This window comes from Bos mutus, chromosome 22, assembly GCF_027580195.1.
Source record: "Bos mutus isolate GX-2022 chromosome 22, NWIPB_WYAK_1.1, whole genome shotgun sequence".
Classification (NCBI taxonomy): domain Eukaryota; kingdom Metazoa; phylum Chordata; class Mammalia; order Artiodactyla; family Bovidae; genus Bos; species Bos mutus.
In genome coordinates, this window is record NC_091638.1 from 65,311,058 (window position 1) to 65,326,265 (window position 15,208).

The following is a 15,208-nucleotide window of genomic DNA, read 5'->3' on the forward strand; positions in this document are numbered from 1 at the left end:
TTCTGTCAACAACCACGTGAGCTTGGAAGTGGATTCCTCCCCAGAGCTCTGATCTCTTATGAGAACCTGAGCAGAGGACACATCGAAATCCACCTGGACTTCTGCCTAAAAGAACTGTGAGTTTATAAGCAGGTATGGCTTTAAGCCATGTTGGTGGTGATTTATTACATAGCATAGATACTTGATACACATCTCCATGGGGACTTGCACCCCCACCATGGACCTGAAATATTTAGAGCACTAAATGTTGGAAGAAAAGCTATGACAAACCTAGAACATGTTTAAAAAGCAGAGACGTCACTTTGCCAGTGAAGGTCTGTATAGTCAAAGCGATGGCTTTTTCCAGTGGTCATGTACAGATGCGCAAGCTGTACCATAAAGAAGGTTGAGGACGGAAGAATTGATGCTTTTGAACTGTGGTGCTGGAGAAGACACTTGAAAGGAGTCAGCAAGGAGATCAAACCAGTCAATCCTAAAAGAAATAAACCCTGAATATTCACTGGAAGGACTGATGCTAAAGCTGAAGCTCTGATACTTTGGTCACCTGATAAGAAGAGCCGACTTATTGGAAAAGACTCATGCTGGGAAAGACTGAGGGCAGGAGGAGAAGGGGGCAGCAGAAGATGAGATGGTTGGATGGCATCACCGACTCGATGGACATGAGTTTGAGCAAGCTCCGGAAGATAGTGAAGGACAGGGAAGCCTGGCCTTCTGCTGTTCGTGGGATCAAAAAGAGTCAGACACGACTTCAGCGACTGAGCATCAGCGACAAATGCTAGGCTGGAGAACACCAATGGTTGGTGCAGACCCCTACCTCGCACCTCACACAAAAAGCAGCTCCACGTGGATTTGCTATTCAATGTGAGAAGCAAATCTATAAAAACTTCAAAGAACCTTGTAGAGTAACATTTTCATAGCCTTGGGGCAGGGCTATCTTCACACAAAAAGTGCAAACCACGCAAGAAGAAGTTGATCAACTTATTTTTAGACAAGTGAAAAATGTAGATGCTTGCCACAAATACACTGCCAGTAAAAGCGATCCCAGAAGACATATTTCAGGCCAAAGGGGAGTAACTGCTGAAAGAAGATTCAAAATGAAAAAAAAAAAAAATCATGAGCAAAGTGTATGGGGAATATCTGGGTAAATCTGAACAAACTTTGACTGCATAAAACCAGAAAAGTCAGGTCTAACTTGGGGAAGTTAAAATTGGAAATAGAATACATGACACAATCACATGTAAGTCAGAAGGGGAGTGACGTACTCTGAAATCTTATTTCATGTGGAAGGAGTATAAGAGGTTGATTAGACACTTCAAAGTTCAATACACCTGGCAAAAGTCTCCAGGGTCGCTGTTAAATGAATAGAAATTGAATCTATAAGTTTCAAAGTAGTCAAGGAAGAGAGAATAAAATGACAAGAAAAATAAACAACCTAAAAGAAGTACAAAGACAAAAGACCTGCCACGTGGCAGCTCGAAAGAAAAGACAGAGGCAAATCCCTCTGCCCCAAGGTTATGCTAAATGAAGCCCTGTCTACTCTGAACTTGACCTTGAGAAAAGACACTGTTGAACCCTGCACCACTTTCACAGGCTGACTCCTCCCCACCTTCAGATTCTGGCTATAATTCCTCTTTCTCAAGGAGTCTCCGCTGACCTCTCTATCCAAGGTCAGTCTCCAAGCAGCTCCTTCTTTTTCCTCTTTGCTGCTGAGGTCCCGTTTGATAAGTACGGCTCATCCTCGTTATCCACAGATTCCATGTTTGCAAATTCACCTACGTGCTGAAATGTCCCTGTATCCCCAAAGTCAGTGTGCAACAAGACCAATCATATCAATAACATCCAGAAATGCAGATGATACCACCGTTATGGCAGAAAGCAAAGAGGAACTGAAAAGCCTCTTGATGAGGGTGAAAGAGGAGAGTGAAAAAGTTGGCTTAAAGCTCAACATTCAGGAAACAAAGATCATGGCATCTGGTCCCATCACTTCATGACAAATAGATGGGGAAACAGTGGAAACAGTGGCTGACTTTATCTTTTTGGGCTCCAAAATCACTGCAGATGGTGACTGCAACCATGAAATTAAAAGAAGTTTGCTCCTTGGAAGTAAAGTTATGACTAACCTAGACAGTATATTAAAAAGCAAAGACATTACTTTGACAACAAAGGTCAGTCTAGTCAAAGCTATGGTTTCCCCAGTAGTCATGTATGGATGTGAGAGTTGGACTATAAAGAAAGTTGAACACCAAAGAATTGATGCTTTTGAACTGTGGTGTTGGAGAAGACTCTTGAAAGTCCCCTGGACTGCAAGGAGATCCAACCAGTCCATCCTAAAGGAAATCAGTCCTGAATATTCATTGGAAGGACTAATGTTGAAGCTGAAACTCCAATACTCTGGCCACTTGATGTGAAGAACTGACTCATTTAAAAAGACCCTGATGCTGGGAAACATTGAAGGTGGGAGGAGAAGGGGACGACAGAGCATGAGACGGTTGGATGGCATCACTGACTCAATGGACATGAGTTTGAGTAAACTCTGGGAGTTGACGATGGACAGGGAGACCTGGTGTGCTGCAGTCTGTGGGGGCACAAAGAGTCGGACACGACTGAGTGACTGAATTGAACTATATACACCAGAGAGAGATGTATGCAGCAGCTGGAAGGAGTTTGAGACTCCCAACAGAGGCTTAACCCGTGGAGTTTAGTTTTATCCCCCACAAGGGTTTGGACAGTATGACATCAATGTCCAAAGGCCTCTGACTCCAGCCTCCTGAGGTTGAAGTCTCATCTTCATGGACAAAAATGGCTGCTGCACCTCCAGCCTTTAACCCATAGTCCAAGAAGAAGAAAAGCGTTCGGGGTCGGGGTGGGGAGTGGGAGGCGGGCAATGATGCCTATACTAGAAAAGCAAAAGCTGACCGGGAAATCTCTAGCTGACTTCTGCTTACATCCCTTTGGCAAGAATGGTGTCACGTGCTCTGGATTCTGAAGCAGCCACGAGGTCAGGAATTCTGGCTGGGCACACTTCCTTCAGATCTACCTCTGCAGTTTCCTCAGAAAGGGAGAAGGGAGACCAGAGATGGGATCAACAGCCAGCCATAATTGGTGCTTTGCAAATGACGCTGTGACTCCCGTGGGGCAGATATTTTTAACAAACTACAGAACTTAGGCTTCCCTGACGACTCGGCGGGTAAAGAATTCTCCTGCAATGAAGGAGATGCTGGAGACAGAAGTTCGATCCCTGAATAGGGAATTTCCCCTGGAGGAAGAACTAGCAACCCACTCCATCATTCCTGCCTGGGAAATACCATGGACAGAGAAGCCTGGCGGGCTACACTCCATGGGGTGGCAGAGACAAGACTGAGCGTGTGCGCACAGCGCTTAGGAGCCTGGCTGGCCCCACCCAAGAAGTCTCTGCATTCTTTCTCCAAACCCCTCTCTGCCCACTTCTTCAAAGGAGAAGTTGATGTTGCTTTTAAGTTTCCTCTTAAATCATCCTGCAAAACGGCCATCCTGTCCCATCTGACCTTGGCAGAGCTCAGAGCAGCTGCTTCCACAGAGTTCAATCACTGCCCAGAAGCCCCCTCCTGGTGCCGCCGAGGGTCTTGGACACCACAAGCACCGTCCTGTGGGACCCCGTGGGCCAGTCACATGTTGTCACATGTTGTCCCTTTTCCCAGAACGTAGTCGGGCTGCGGGCAATGCCACAGGAGGGCCGTCACACAGATACAGTGGCAGATATGAACAGACGCTTCACAAGACAAGTCACGGTCATACTGGGTTGGCCAAAAGTTTGTTCGGCGTTTTCTGCAAGATGTGACAGAAAAAATCCAAACGAACTTTTTGGCCAACCCCATAGTTTGGGAATCTAGCCACTGCTGTTGAGATGCCAGCCAAGTGGGGTTTCACTGCCCCACCACCACCACCCACAAACCCCCAGTTACTTCCGACATTTCTCACCACATAATCTGAACTCAGATGTCGTCAGTGGGGCTAAGCCTGGATGAGGCGTCTCGTGTTTCCAGGTAAATCGGCGCATTAAGATGCTGGTCCGTGGCTGGGGGCGCTGGACAACGCAGACTCCCCAGCCAAGCCACTGTTGCATAAGCGCCAAAGGATGGTTTTCCTCTATCAGGAAATGAGCCCCTTCGGCCACAACACAAAGTCTATGAAGCCCAGGGCGCTTCCAGGTGTGAAAACCCCTTTGTATGAGTGTGTGTGTGTGTTTGGGCGGGGGCGGTGATCTCTAAGACTTGTTTCATTAGCAGGAGGAGAGCCAGGAGGAGAAGCAAAGGAAACCGGGGATTAAGATAACCCTCTGCAGGGCGGCCCATGTCTCCTGTGGTACTTCCTGCCGAGCACACACCTGGGTTCCGACCTGGCTCTGGGCGTCTCTTCCCACGACAGCATCAGCCCCAAATCTACCAGCGCTCACGGCCCACCTGGACACTGGGCTTGAGGAAGCATGGACAGGAGGCCGCAGGGGCCAGAAGAGTCTGGACCACCCCGCACCCCCAAAGCTGGAGGCACCAACATCAGGTACAGAGCAGTGACCCCAGGTCACCCTTGAGGCAGCCATTGGCTGCTCTCGAGCCTCAGTTTCCTTCTCTGTAAAGTGGGGCCAGTTTGAAGCAGTGGGTCTCCCCAGAAGTGATTGCCCACCAAGGGACATTCGGTGCTATCGAGACACATTTTGGGGTGTCACATGGAGTTGTTGTTGCTGTTCAGTCGCTAAGTCGTGTCCGACTCTTTGCAACCTCATGGACTGCAGCACATCAGGCTTCCCTGTCCTCCACTATCTCCCGGAGCTTGCTCAAACTCATGTCCATTGAGTCGGTGATGCCATCCAACCATCTCATCCTCTGTCGCCCCCTTCTTCTCCTGCCTTCAATCTTTCCCAGCATCAGGGTCTTTTCCAATGAGTCGGCTCTTCCCATCAGGTGGCCAAGTATTGGAGCTTCAGCTTCAGCATCAGTCCTTCCAATGAATATTCAGGGTTGATTTCCTTTAGGATGGACTGCTTTAATCTCCTTGCTGTCCAAGCAAGCATCCTGAGCATTGCCTTAGCTCTGCTGGCCCCGGGTTCACGGGCATCTCCTCGGCCAAGTCACACCGAGGCTGCACCCAGCCGACATTTACTGGGCTGTCCTCCCTGTCACTGCCGCCCACCCCTCCCTGGCCCTCCCAGCTGACAGCAGGGTCTGCGATGAGGAGCTGGGTGGCCCGAGACCAATGTCCCCCCTTCCAGGACCGAGCTCCCCTTATTCCAGGAGTTATAACAACTCCAGCTTTGACACGGGTCACTGACTGTGTTGGGGGTGGGGAGGGAACAACAGGGACACACAGGTGAACAGCCCCCCAGTTTAAATTCAGGAACACCAACCTGGTACTTCATGCGATCCCAACCGAGGAAAAAGCAAAACAGGAGATCCACGTGCTTTGCCTGCAGAGAGATCACCGTGAGTGTCAGACACAGGGGTCCCAGCAGGACTTCTGCCCAGGGACCGGAGGCCAAGAGCCTGCTCCCAGCTCTCGTCTCCTGTTACTGACCAGGCTTCTTGGCCTCCTTCACCAATAGACATTGATCAGAGGCCAGACAAGAAATTCGGGCAAGGTTTTAGCGGGGACCCTGCTGCTGCAGAGGGGAGCGAGAACGAGTAACAGGCTCCCGGGCTCCCTCCCCTGGGGCTGGGAGGGACTAACTGTTTCCTTACATGGGGTGAGGGTCAGGGTGTGTCCAGGGGTCCGGCCAGGTGGGGCACAGTGGCTTAGGTTGTTTGCCCAGCCTTTGGTGGTACTGTGTGCAGGGCATGCTCAGGACCCTGTTTTTGCTCCCAAACCCCAGCTTTTGCTCTTGGCTCTTTGCAAGTGGCACCTGGGTTTTCATCTTTATTTATTTTTGGCTGTGCTGGGTCTTCGTTGCTGCCCAGGGGCTTCTCTCGGTTGCAGCAAGCGGGGGCTACTCTTCCTTGCAGTGTGTGGGCTTCCCTTGCTGTGGAGCAGGGGCTCTGGGGCGCACGGGCTTCAGCAGTTGCAGCTCCCAGGCTCCAGAGTGCGCAGGCGCAACAGTTGTGACGCACGGGCTTAGTCGCTCCGCAGCATGTGGGATCTTCCTGGATCAGGGATCGAACACTCGTCTCCTGCATTGGCAGGCAGATTCTTTACCACTAAGCCTCCAGGGAAGCCCCATTTTTTGGTCGTTTTGTGTCTTGTTGTCCATGCACAGGCGTGCACACCATTATTTTTAGTCTCCTATAGTTAGCTTGAGTTTTGCTGCTCAAGGAGATGTTTGTCCAGGAGCAGGCACCACAGACCATGGTCCCAGGTCCCAGCCTGTCTGAGCCCCCTCCCCAAGATGGAGGCCTGCCCCCAGGCCGGCTCCTGCTGGAGGCCGCTTATGACCACTAAGAGCCTGCAATGGACAGAAGTCTTGAGCTCCCCCAGGCCCTATCCCAGAGCGATCGCATCTTTATCAGCAACAAAATCTCCCAACTGCAGAAAGCCTTGGCCAGCGTGCTGAGCCAGCCAGCCCCATCATCCTGGGGCCATTTCCGAGGAGGGGACAGGTTGGCCGAGCCACCCTGGGTTCCAAAATGTTTCTGTGGGCTACGGGTTCCCAGGTTCTGGGCCCAGCCTCAACGGGTCTTGCCATGTCCCTTCTAGATCCCAGCCCATGAACCCGGACAGCCCAGAAAACACACCACTCAAGTCTTGGCTGGTCTTAGATACTGAGCCTTGACTCTGATGGTCATGATCCACTGGATTTTGTTATAATTGACCATATGCACTGGGTAGATGGCTCTAAGTTCATTCCTTCATGCTACAAACATTTACTGAGCGCCTGCTGTATACCAGACACTGAACAAGGATGGTGTGATAGCCAAATCCATCAGCCGCCTGGCCAGGCTACCAACCGCCATGAGGACCTTTGTGGGGAGGCGATGCCATATTTAAAAGTCTGACTCACACATAGGTGTCTTTGTGTGAACTTCTCCTGGATATATGAGGCCACGTTTTGTGGGAAGAGACACAAAATATAAGAAATCCTTGGGCAGGAGGAGCTTACCCCATTGGGGAGACAGCACACTCACCCTAAAAAAAAAAGTGTGCCAGCCCTCCTTGGATAAATCATTCCCAGGTGCCTGCGTGGAGGAGTTCACAACTGCCCTCACAGAGAGGATGGACCTGGAGAAGCAACGTGGTTCAGGTTCAGCTCCCAGCTCTGCTGCTCTCCAGCCCAGACACATAATGCAATCCCCTTAAACTCAGTTTCTCCATCTGAGAAATGGGGCCAGTAACCCCTTGATGGTGAAGGGAGTTGGTGGAGTATGACAAGGAAGTGGCTGAGCTCGGCACACTGATGAGAAAGGTGCCCCAGGTATGACGGGGAGGAGGGTGGAGCTATTCTAGGGTCCGACTGCCCCAGGCTGCAAAGGAAGGATGAGTCCCAGCCATTACGTCTTCTGAGCAGTGGGCAGGATTCCGGCCTTGGGTCCCCTGGAAGAGGCCATCCCCCAGTCCAGAAGATAAACAGGCTCGGCAGAGGTTGGCACCAGCACTGCCAGCCCCAGGGTAGCCCAAGGGCTTTTGATCCAGTGGTCAAGGTAGCAGAGCAGCCTCAGCCAACACCTGCCCGTGTGGAAAAAGGAAGCAGGACAGGAGAGACCAGCGGCTATGGGGCTATGTGAGGGAGGCATTGGGAGGCACTAAAGACAAAGGTCAGCTTAGGCAAAGTCAAAACAGGTCATAGTCCTAAACGTAGAACCTACAGCTATAAAACATCTAGAAGAAAACAGAAACTGTTTGTGACTTTAGGTTAGGCCAAAAATTATTAAGATACAAAAAAGAGAAGAAAAGCTCATTTAAAAATTATACACTGGACTTCGTGGAAATAAAATTTTCTGATATTTCAAAGACACTGTTAATAAAATGTAAAAAGCCACAGTCTGGGAGGAAATATTTGAAAAATACATGTCTGATAAAGGTCTATGTCCAGAATGCAGAAAGAATATTACAGCTCAATGATAAGACAAAACAGACTAAATTTTTTACTGAGCAAAATTTGAACAGACTCTTCACCAGAAAAGTAGGACAGCAAGGAATCAAACCAGTCAATCCTAAAGGAAATCAACCCTGAATATTCATTGGAAGAACTGTTGCTGAAGCCGAAGCTCCAATACTTTGGCCGCCTGATTCCAAGAGCCAATTCATTGCAAAAGATCCTGATGCTGGGAAAGATTCAAGGCAAAAGAAAGGGGTGGTACGAGATGAGACGGTTAGATAGCATCTCCACCTCAATAAACAGGAGTGTGAGCAAACTCTGGGAGATGGTGGAGGACAGAGAGACTAGTGTGCTATAGTCCATGGAGTTGCAAGAGTCAGACCCAACTCAGCGACTGAACAACAACAGCACCTAACGTATAATCCAGCCATCCCCCTCCAGTGCGCCTCCAAGAGAAACGAACGCATGTGCACACAAAACCTGGATGCGAGTCTTTGTGGCAGCTTCACACACGTCAGCCACAAGCGGAAGCAACTCAAAAGTCCGTTAGCCGGTGGATGGTAAGCAAATTGTGGTCTGTTCATACAACTCAGTGTCCACGCTCTAATCACGTAATACTCAGCAGTAAGAAGGAACCAGCTGCAAACACACATGTCGTCCTGGGTGAGTCCCAGATGTGCTAGGCCAAGTGATAAAGCCAGACACGAGAGGCTGCGTGCCGCACGATTCCACTTAAGCCCCTTGGAAAAGGCAAAACCATAGGGACAACACCAGATCTGTGCTTTCCAGAGGCTGGGCTGGGGAAGGTGTTGCCTGCAAAGGACCAGCAAGAAGGACCTTTGGGGGTGATGGGACAGCTGTATGCCTTGATTGCAGTGGTGGTTGAGTACCCTGAATACTTTTATCAAAAGGCATCGAACTGTCAACTTCCTGCATGGTAATTCTAGCCCAATGACATCCCCCCCTTCAGTCATCACCCTCTCACTGAAATTAATAAAGTGGGAAGAAGGGGATGAGCATGTCCTGTGTAACAGATGCTACGACTGAACTGCAGTGTCCCCTCTGCCCAGGTTTCCAATGGGTCCTGTGTGCTCTCCATTTTACAGATGAGCAAACTGAGGCCTGGAGAAGTGAAGTCACCTGGCATCCCCCAGCACAGATGCCATGGAGTTGAGATTCAGCCCCCACACCCCAGACCTCCAAGGCCATCGTCAGGCCGACCTCAGGAGCAGCTGAACGTGCTGCCAGCTTCAGCTGCTTTCCAGAAGGAGGCTGCCAGGAACTGACCTGCCCAGGCTCACAAGGACAGGAGACGAGTCAGAAGGGAACCCAGTCTCACTGATCCAGGAACACTCACTCCTCCTACGACAACCATGAGAACGGAAAAGGCCCCAAGACATGAGCACAAAGGAGGGCTGGGGGATATGAGACACCACACCGAGCAGGGCCCTGCCCTCAGGAAGCTCACGGCTTCACCTGACCCCAGGACCCTGTCCTAGACCAGGGCCCATGGCTGCCCATGTCCTCCTGAGAACTATCTGTCCAGCCCCAGAGTGATGGAGGTCAGCACTGACCCTGTCCCAAAGGGGCTAAGGTTTAGAGGAGGGAGGGAGGGGACTCAGGACAGCATCCAAGTCCATCCAGGAGGGATTAGGGAAAGTTGTAGGGGAGGGGAGAAGGCACTGTGTTTCCAACCTGGAGCATCGGAGAGTCCACACCGCAGTTCCCAGCATGCAAGAGGCGTCTGTAGGAAGGAGTTAAAACCTTGCACCCAATCCAACCTGATCCGCGCTCCTCCGGGCGTCAGGAACCCCTGGCCCTGAGCAGCCGGCCCATGAACACTCAGCTCCGGATTCCTAGCCATGGGGATAGCACGTGCAGAACGCCCCACCTAGAGGCAGGAATGCAGCCCTGAGCCCCGGGGCCCCTGCAGGCTCTGCCGTCCAGCAGATCCAGACATCCGTCCCCGCTCCCTCTGAGTGGCCTCTGCCTGGCCTTCCCACCCTGGCCGCGCCACCTGCTGCAGCCACCCATCCGGGCGTCCCTCCCTGTGAGGTGAGAATTGAAATCCTGTCCACACACGAGTGTCTCCAAGCGGCTTCATGGCGATGATGCGTGCGAAGCACAGGGACGTGGGATGGGGGCGGACAGCACCCCTGTCCCTGGGGCTCGCTGCCCGGACGCCAGTGGCTCTGGGACTGGCCGGTGTCTCTCCCTGATGGCCAGGCAGCCTGCATCCCAAGACGCCAAGCGGTCCCGGTGTGGGGACCTTTCCAAACCACTCTGGCGGCTGGGACAGTCCTGGGGCCTCGTCCAGCTCATGCTGGGGTCCAACTGGCATCTGTCTGCTCGGGTCCCCGCGGCTGGCAGGTTGAGGGATGTCAGATGTGGACACACAGCACCCTGGAGGAAGGGCCGTCTGGTGGGAGAAGCAAGGGCTGGCCTCCCGGGCCTCCGGCGAGGACCCGCGTGACACCGAGCTGACCACGAGGAGGAGAACCTGCAAAGAAAGAGGCCCCGAGCTCAGCGGCAGGACACGCGCGGAGGGAGAGCGGCTCTTTCTCGGCCCGGATGGAACGCACTCCTGGCTCCTCTCCCAGGACCAGGGGTGGACAAGGCCACAGGCCCCACCACCCCAGACCCTGAAGCCTGTGCTTCTGCAGAAGGAAGACCCCGGGCCGTGGTGACTCTGAAGTAGGTGCTGATGTGCGCAGGAAGGCCACGCCCCGCCTAGAGGCCACACAGACGGGAGACAGCCAAGCCGGGGTGGAAACCAAGATTCTCCCTCTGGGGTCCCACCCACGCCCTGCAAACTCACTCCCACTCTGTGCCCGCCCCCTCGATCCAGGCGCCCCATTGCCACCGAGTTCCCAATTCACAGTTCACAGCCCTCAGTTCCCAGAAGAAGGGCAAGTCTTGCGACCTTGAATTAAGACTTTCAAGGGCCTCAGGGGACAATTTTGCTTTCAAGGGTTCCTTCTTTCCTTAAAAAATAATAATTCATTTTGATATTTGGCAAAACTAATACAATTATGTAAAGTTTAAAAAGAAAAAAAAAGAATAATAACAGTTTCTGTTTACAACTTTGTTGGACTAACAGCAAATTAATATTATACACTCTGTTACTTTCCCAGTGTTCAGGGCTCGGTCGTGTCTGACTCTTTTCGATCCCATGGACTGTAGCCGCCAGGTTCCTCTGTCCACGGGATTTCCCAGGCAAGAATGCCGGAGTGGGTTGCCGTTTCCTCCTCCAGGGGATCTTCCAGACTCAAGAATCAAACCCGTGTCTCCTGTGTCTCTTGCGTCTCGTGCACCGGCAGGTGGATTCTTTACCACTGGCACTGCCCGGGTTACTTCTCCAAGGCTGCTGCGATGAATCACTGCAAACCAGAGATTTATTCCCCCACCGTGTGGAAGCCGGAAGTCCGAAATCAAGGTGTCCACAGGGCCTCACTGCCTCTGAAGTCTCTGGGGCGGGGAATGGGAGGACCCTTCCTGTCTCTCCCAGTTTCTGGGGGGTCCAGGCAGCCCCTTCTGTGACTGCACGCCAGTCCCCTCACTGTGTGTCCGTGTTTTCTCCTCTTATAAGGACACCAGTCACTGGATCCAGGCCCCCCTACTCCAGCAGAAGCTGGTCTTCAATTATCACCTCTACAGAGACCCCCGTTTCCACATAACATCTCATTCTGAAGTTCCAGGCAGACACGAATTTTGCAAAAACTCTGTACAACCCAGTACATGCATTTAAACATTTTCTTCAACCTAACTGCTCGTTTGTTTTTTTTAAACTCTGATTTTAAAAGAAGTTGGAATGGTTTCCTGCGTCCGGGCCCCGGGCCCCCTGGAGACGTCAGCCTGGTACCTGCTGCCTCCCCCAGCAGCCGGCACACAGTAGGCCCCGGGCAAGCACTGGCCAGCGCCTGGTGTCAGCAGCTGCGCGGGGTCAGCCCGGTCCCAGCACTTTGCCCTGTTCGCCTCCGCCCAGGCGCTGGCCGGATAATATTCTCCGGATAATCTGCTCCGTCCCCGGGCTCCTTCCCACTGGCCGCCCTGCGCAAACAGGCCGCCACCCGGCCAGCTCCAGCCTCCCGATAGGAGCACGGAGGTGAGATTGTCTTGACACTGCTTCAATTTTTCAAATAGCAATCCAGTTACCAAGCACGTTGGCACCTGGGCCGGGCTCCACCACCACTTGGCAGGACCCGCGAGAGCCGCTGGCAGTGATGGAGCCCCTCGGCACACACACATACACCCCCCACCCCGCCCGGCCACCCGCGCCAGCCTGGTGACTGCATACGGCCAGCCCCGACAGCTGCGCAGCCACGGTGCCAAGAGGCAGGGCAGGCTCCTCCTGGCCACAGGATCCAGCCGGGCGAGCCTCTTGGCCTGGCCCTCAGCAGGCCGTGAGCAGGGCCTCGCCCCCCACAGGGGCTAGGCTGCGGGATATGGTTTCCTGGCCACCTGGTCTGGCCTGCCCTCAGGTCCATCACCAAAGCCGAATCAACTCACAAAACGTAAAGTAAGAAATGAGGCAGAGACCCTGAAGGCGGGAAGAAACTTGACTGTCAGAACGTCCGACCCACCCGAAGTACGGTGGGTGAATCCGAGGCCAGAACCAGGAGACTGCAGAGCCAGGACTGGAACCAGGACCCCGGCTGTCAGAGGAGACGCCGGCTCAGCGAGCAGTTCCCGGAGGGTGGGAGCCGGCTCTGCTGGGGTCAAGTCCCGTCTGCTCCTTGCGAGCTCTGTGACTCTGGGCAGGTGGCTTCACCTCTCTGTGCCCTGGTCTGCTCACCCCCAAAGTAGTGTCACGTGGCCCCTGCCTCCCAGGGGAGCCGTCAGGATGACGGGAGTGGATCTGGGCATGGGGAGAGGCTGGCCTCGGGGTCCGGTCAGCATCACCCATGAGCAGGATGCAGGGGTTCCTGAGGAAGGCCAGTGGGCACCTGTGGTGGGAGAAAGAAAAGGCAGTGGCGGGCAGCTCAGGTGGCAAGACCAGCACCTGCCTTGTTCAGGTACTAAGCCACTATCAAGCGCCACCTGTATGCGGGCCTCCGAGGATGGCTGCAGTCCCTGACTTGTAGGTGTCATTGATGGAGAAGCAGGGCTTGAGGGGGGCCCCAGAGAGGGGAGGCGATGTGCTCAAGGACCCAGACCCCCAGCCACAGCGAGGGTGGGGTGGGGGCAGGGAGATCAGGCTCCAACGGGTGAAGTTCCCGCCCCGCCTGCCTCCCAAGATCCCAATCTATCGCCCCTCGAATGTCCCCAGGACCCAGTCCTCCAATAGACAAACGCCTCGGGCGAGCCAGGAGCCACCCAGGTCACAGGGAAGAGGACCGGGATAAGTGAGAGGAGGACCAGGTGATGTCCAGACCGGGGCCGCCCATACGGCAGCCTCAGGCTATACGTGGCCCTGGACTCGGCATGGGGCTAGTGGGACTTCAAAATGTTGTTTAAATTTTATTTCACTTCAATAAATTTAAATTTTAAAACCCAAACAATGTCATGGATTTCTTTAGACTCAACTACTTTGGCAGGATGTTGAACATGGAACATCCGAACCGAGAAGTGCTATCTGTAAAAATAACAGAGGGTTTTGGAGAATTAAGGGTGTGCAAAAGAATGCAAGACATTTTGCTAATGATTTTGATATTGATGATGCGCTAAAATAGTATTTTGGATGTGTGCATGTTAAGTCGCTTCAGTCAAGTCTGACTCTGCAACCCCATGGACTGTAGTCCGCCAGACCCCTCTGTCCATGGGGATTCTCCAGGCAAGAATATTGGAGTGGGTTGGCAATTCATTCTCCAGGGAATCTTCCTGACCCAAGGATTGAACCGTGTCCTGGGGGTTTCCCAGGTGGCGATAGTGATAAATAACCTGCCTGCAAATGAAGGAGATGTAAGAGATGCAGGTTTGATCCCTGCATCGGGAAGATCCCCTGGAGAAGGGCATGGCAACTCCCTCAAGTATTCTTGCCTGGAGAATCCCATGGACAGAAGAGCCTGGCAGGTACAGTCCAGGGGGTCGCAAAGGATCTTCAGTTGCCACATGCGAACTCTGAGCTGCAGCATGTGGGATCTAGTTCCCTGACCAGGGATCGAACCCGGGCCCCTTGCATTGGGAGCGTGGAGTCGTAGGCGCTGGGCCACCAGGGAATTCTCCATCAGTAGCATTTTTGGGGTCACAGACACAGGAGCACGCTGCTGTCATGGAAAGACACAGGAAGAGGGATGAATGCTTCTCAGGGGACCAAACGCCTCCCACTTGGGGTAGAGAGCACTGCCCTGTCATCTGCCAGCTCAGAGAGCCCTGCTGCAGGGTGAGGGTTCCAGAATGTTTGCTGGACACATAGCAGAGCCATGAGTCAGCTGGAGCCGAGGGGAGGCGGGCTCAGCAGGCCGGTGGGTGGGGAGCAGGCCTGAGGTCAAACCCTCCATGCAGAACCAGGGTAAACAGCAGCCCGGAACCAGCCCTCGGGCGTCATCGCCCAGGCCCAGCCAGATACGGGCTGAGCTGCCACGAAGGAGGACAGACGCTCACCAGGAGGGGTAGGCGCTCCACAGGGTCACGCGGGGCTCCCAGCACAGCACTCTGTCTCCCAGCCAAGTGCTCTGCTGGCTTGGCCGCTCTCGTGCGCAAACTGAACCCTGCTCATTGCTCAGCACTGCAACTTCCAAGGCGGCCTGGGCTACTGAGAGGCCATGAGACAAGCCCCAGCAGACGTGGGGTCAGAGAAACCTGCTTCACGACCTGACTCTGTGACCAAGGGCAGCCACTCACCTGTCTGAGCCTCAACATCTCCATCTGGAAAATGGGACAATAATCCCTACCTCCCTGAACCCATGATCAAGTGAGACAAGATCTCTGGGCACCTGGCACCAGGTAGGGGTTTTGCTGGAGCCACCAGATTTCAGATCTAGGTTATGGATGTGGAAACTGGCCAGCTTGCCCAAGGCCCACGGCAGGAGGAGGCAAAACAGCCGGAACTTGCAGGAGGGGCCCAGCAGGTGTGTGGACCCATCTGACCACCAAGCCCCACAGGACCAGTGGAGGATGTGGGAGCGTGAATCTGCAAAGAGGGGCGAGTCTCCTTTTTGAGGGGACGGGGGGAGCTGAACGAGAGACCCACCTTCCAGAGGGGAGGAGGCACCGAGCTGGAGTGTCTGCAGCCTCTGGAGTCAGGGCGTGAATCCCAGGTAGGGCCCT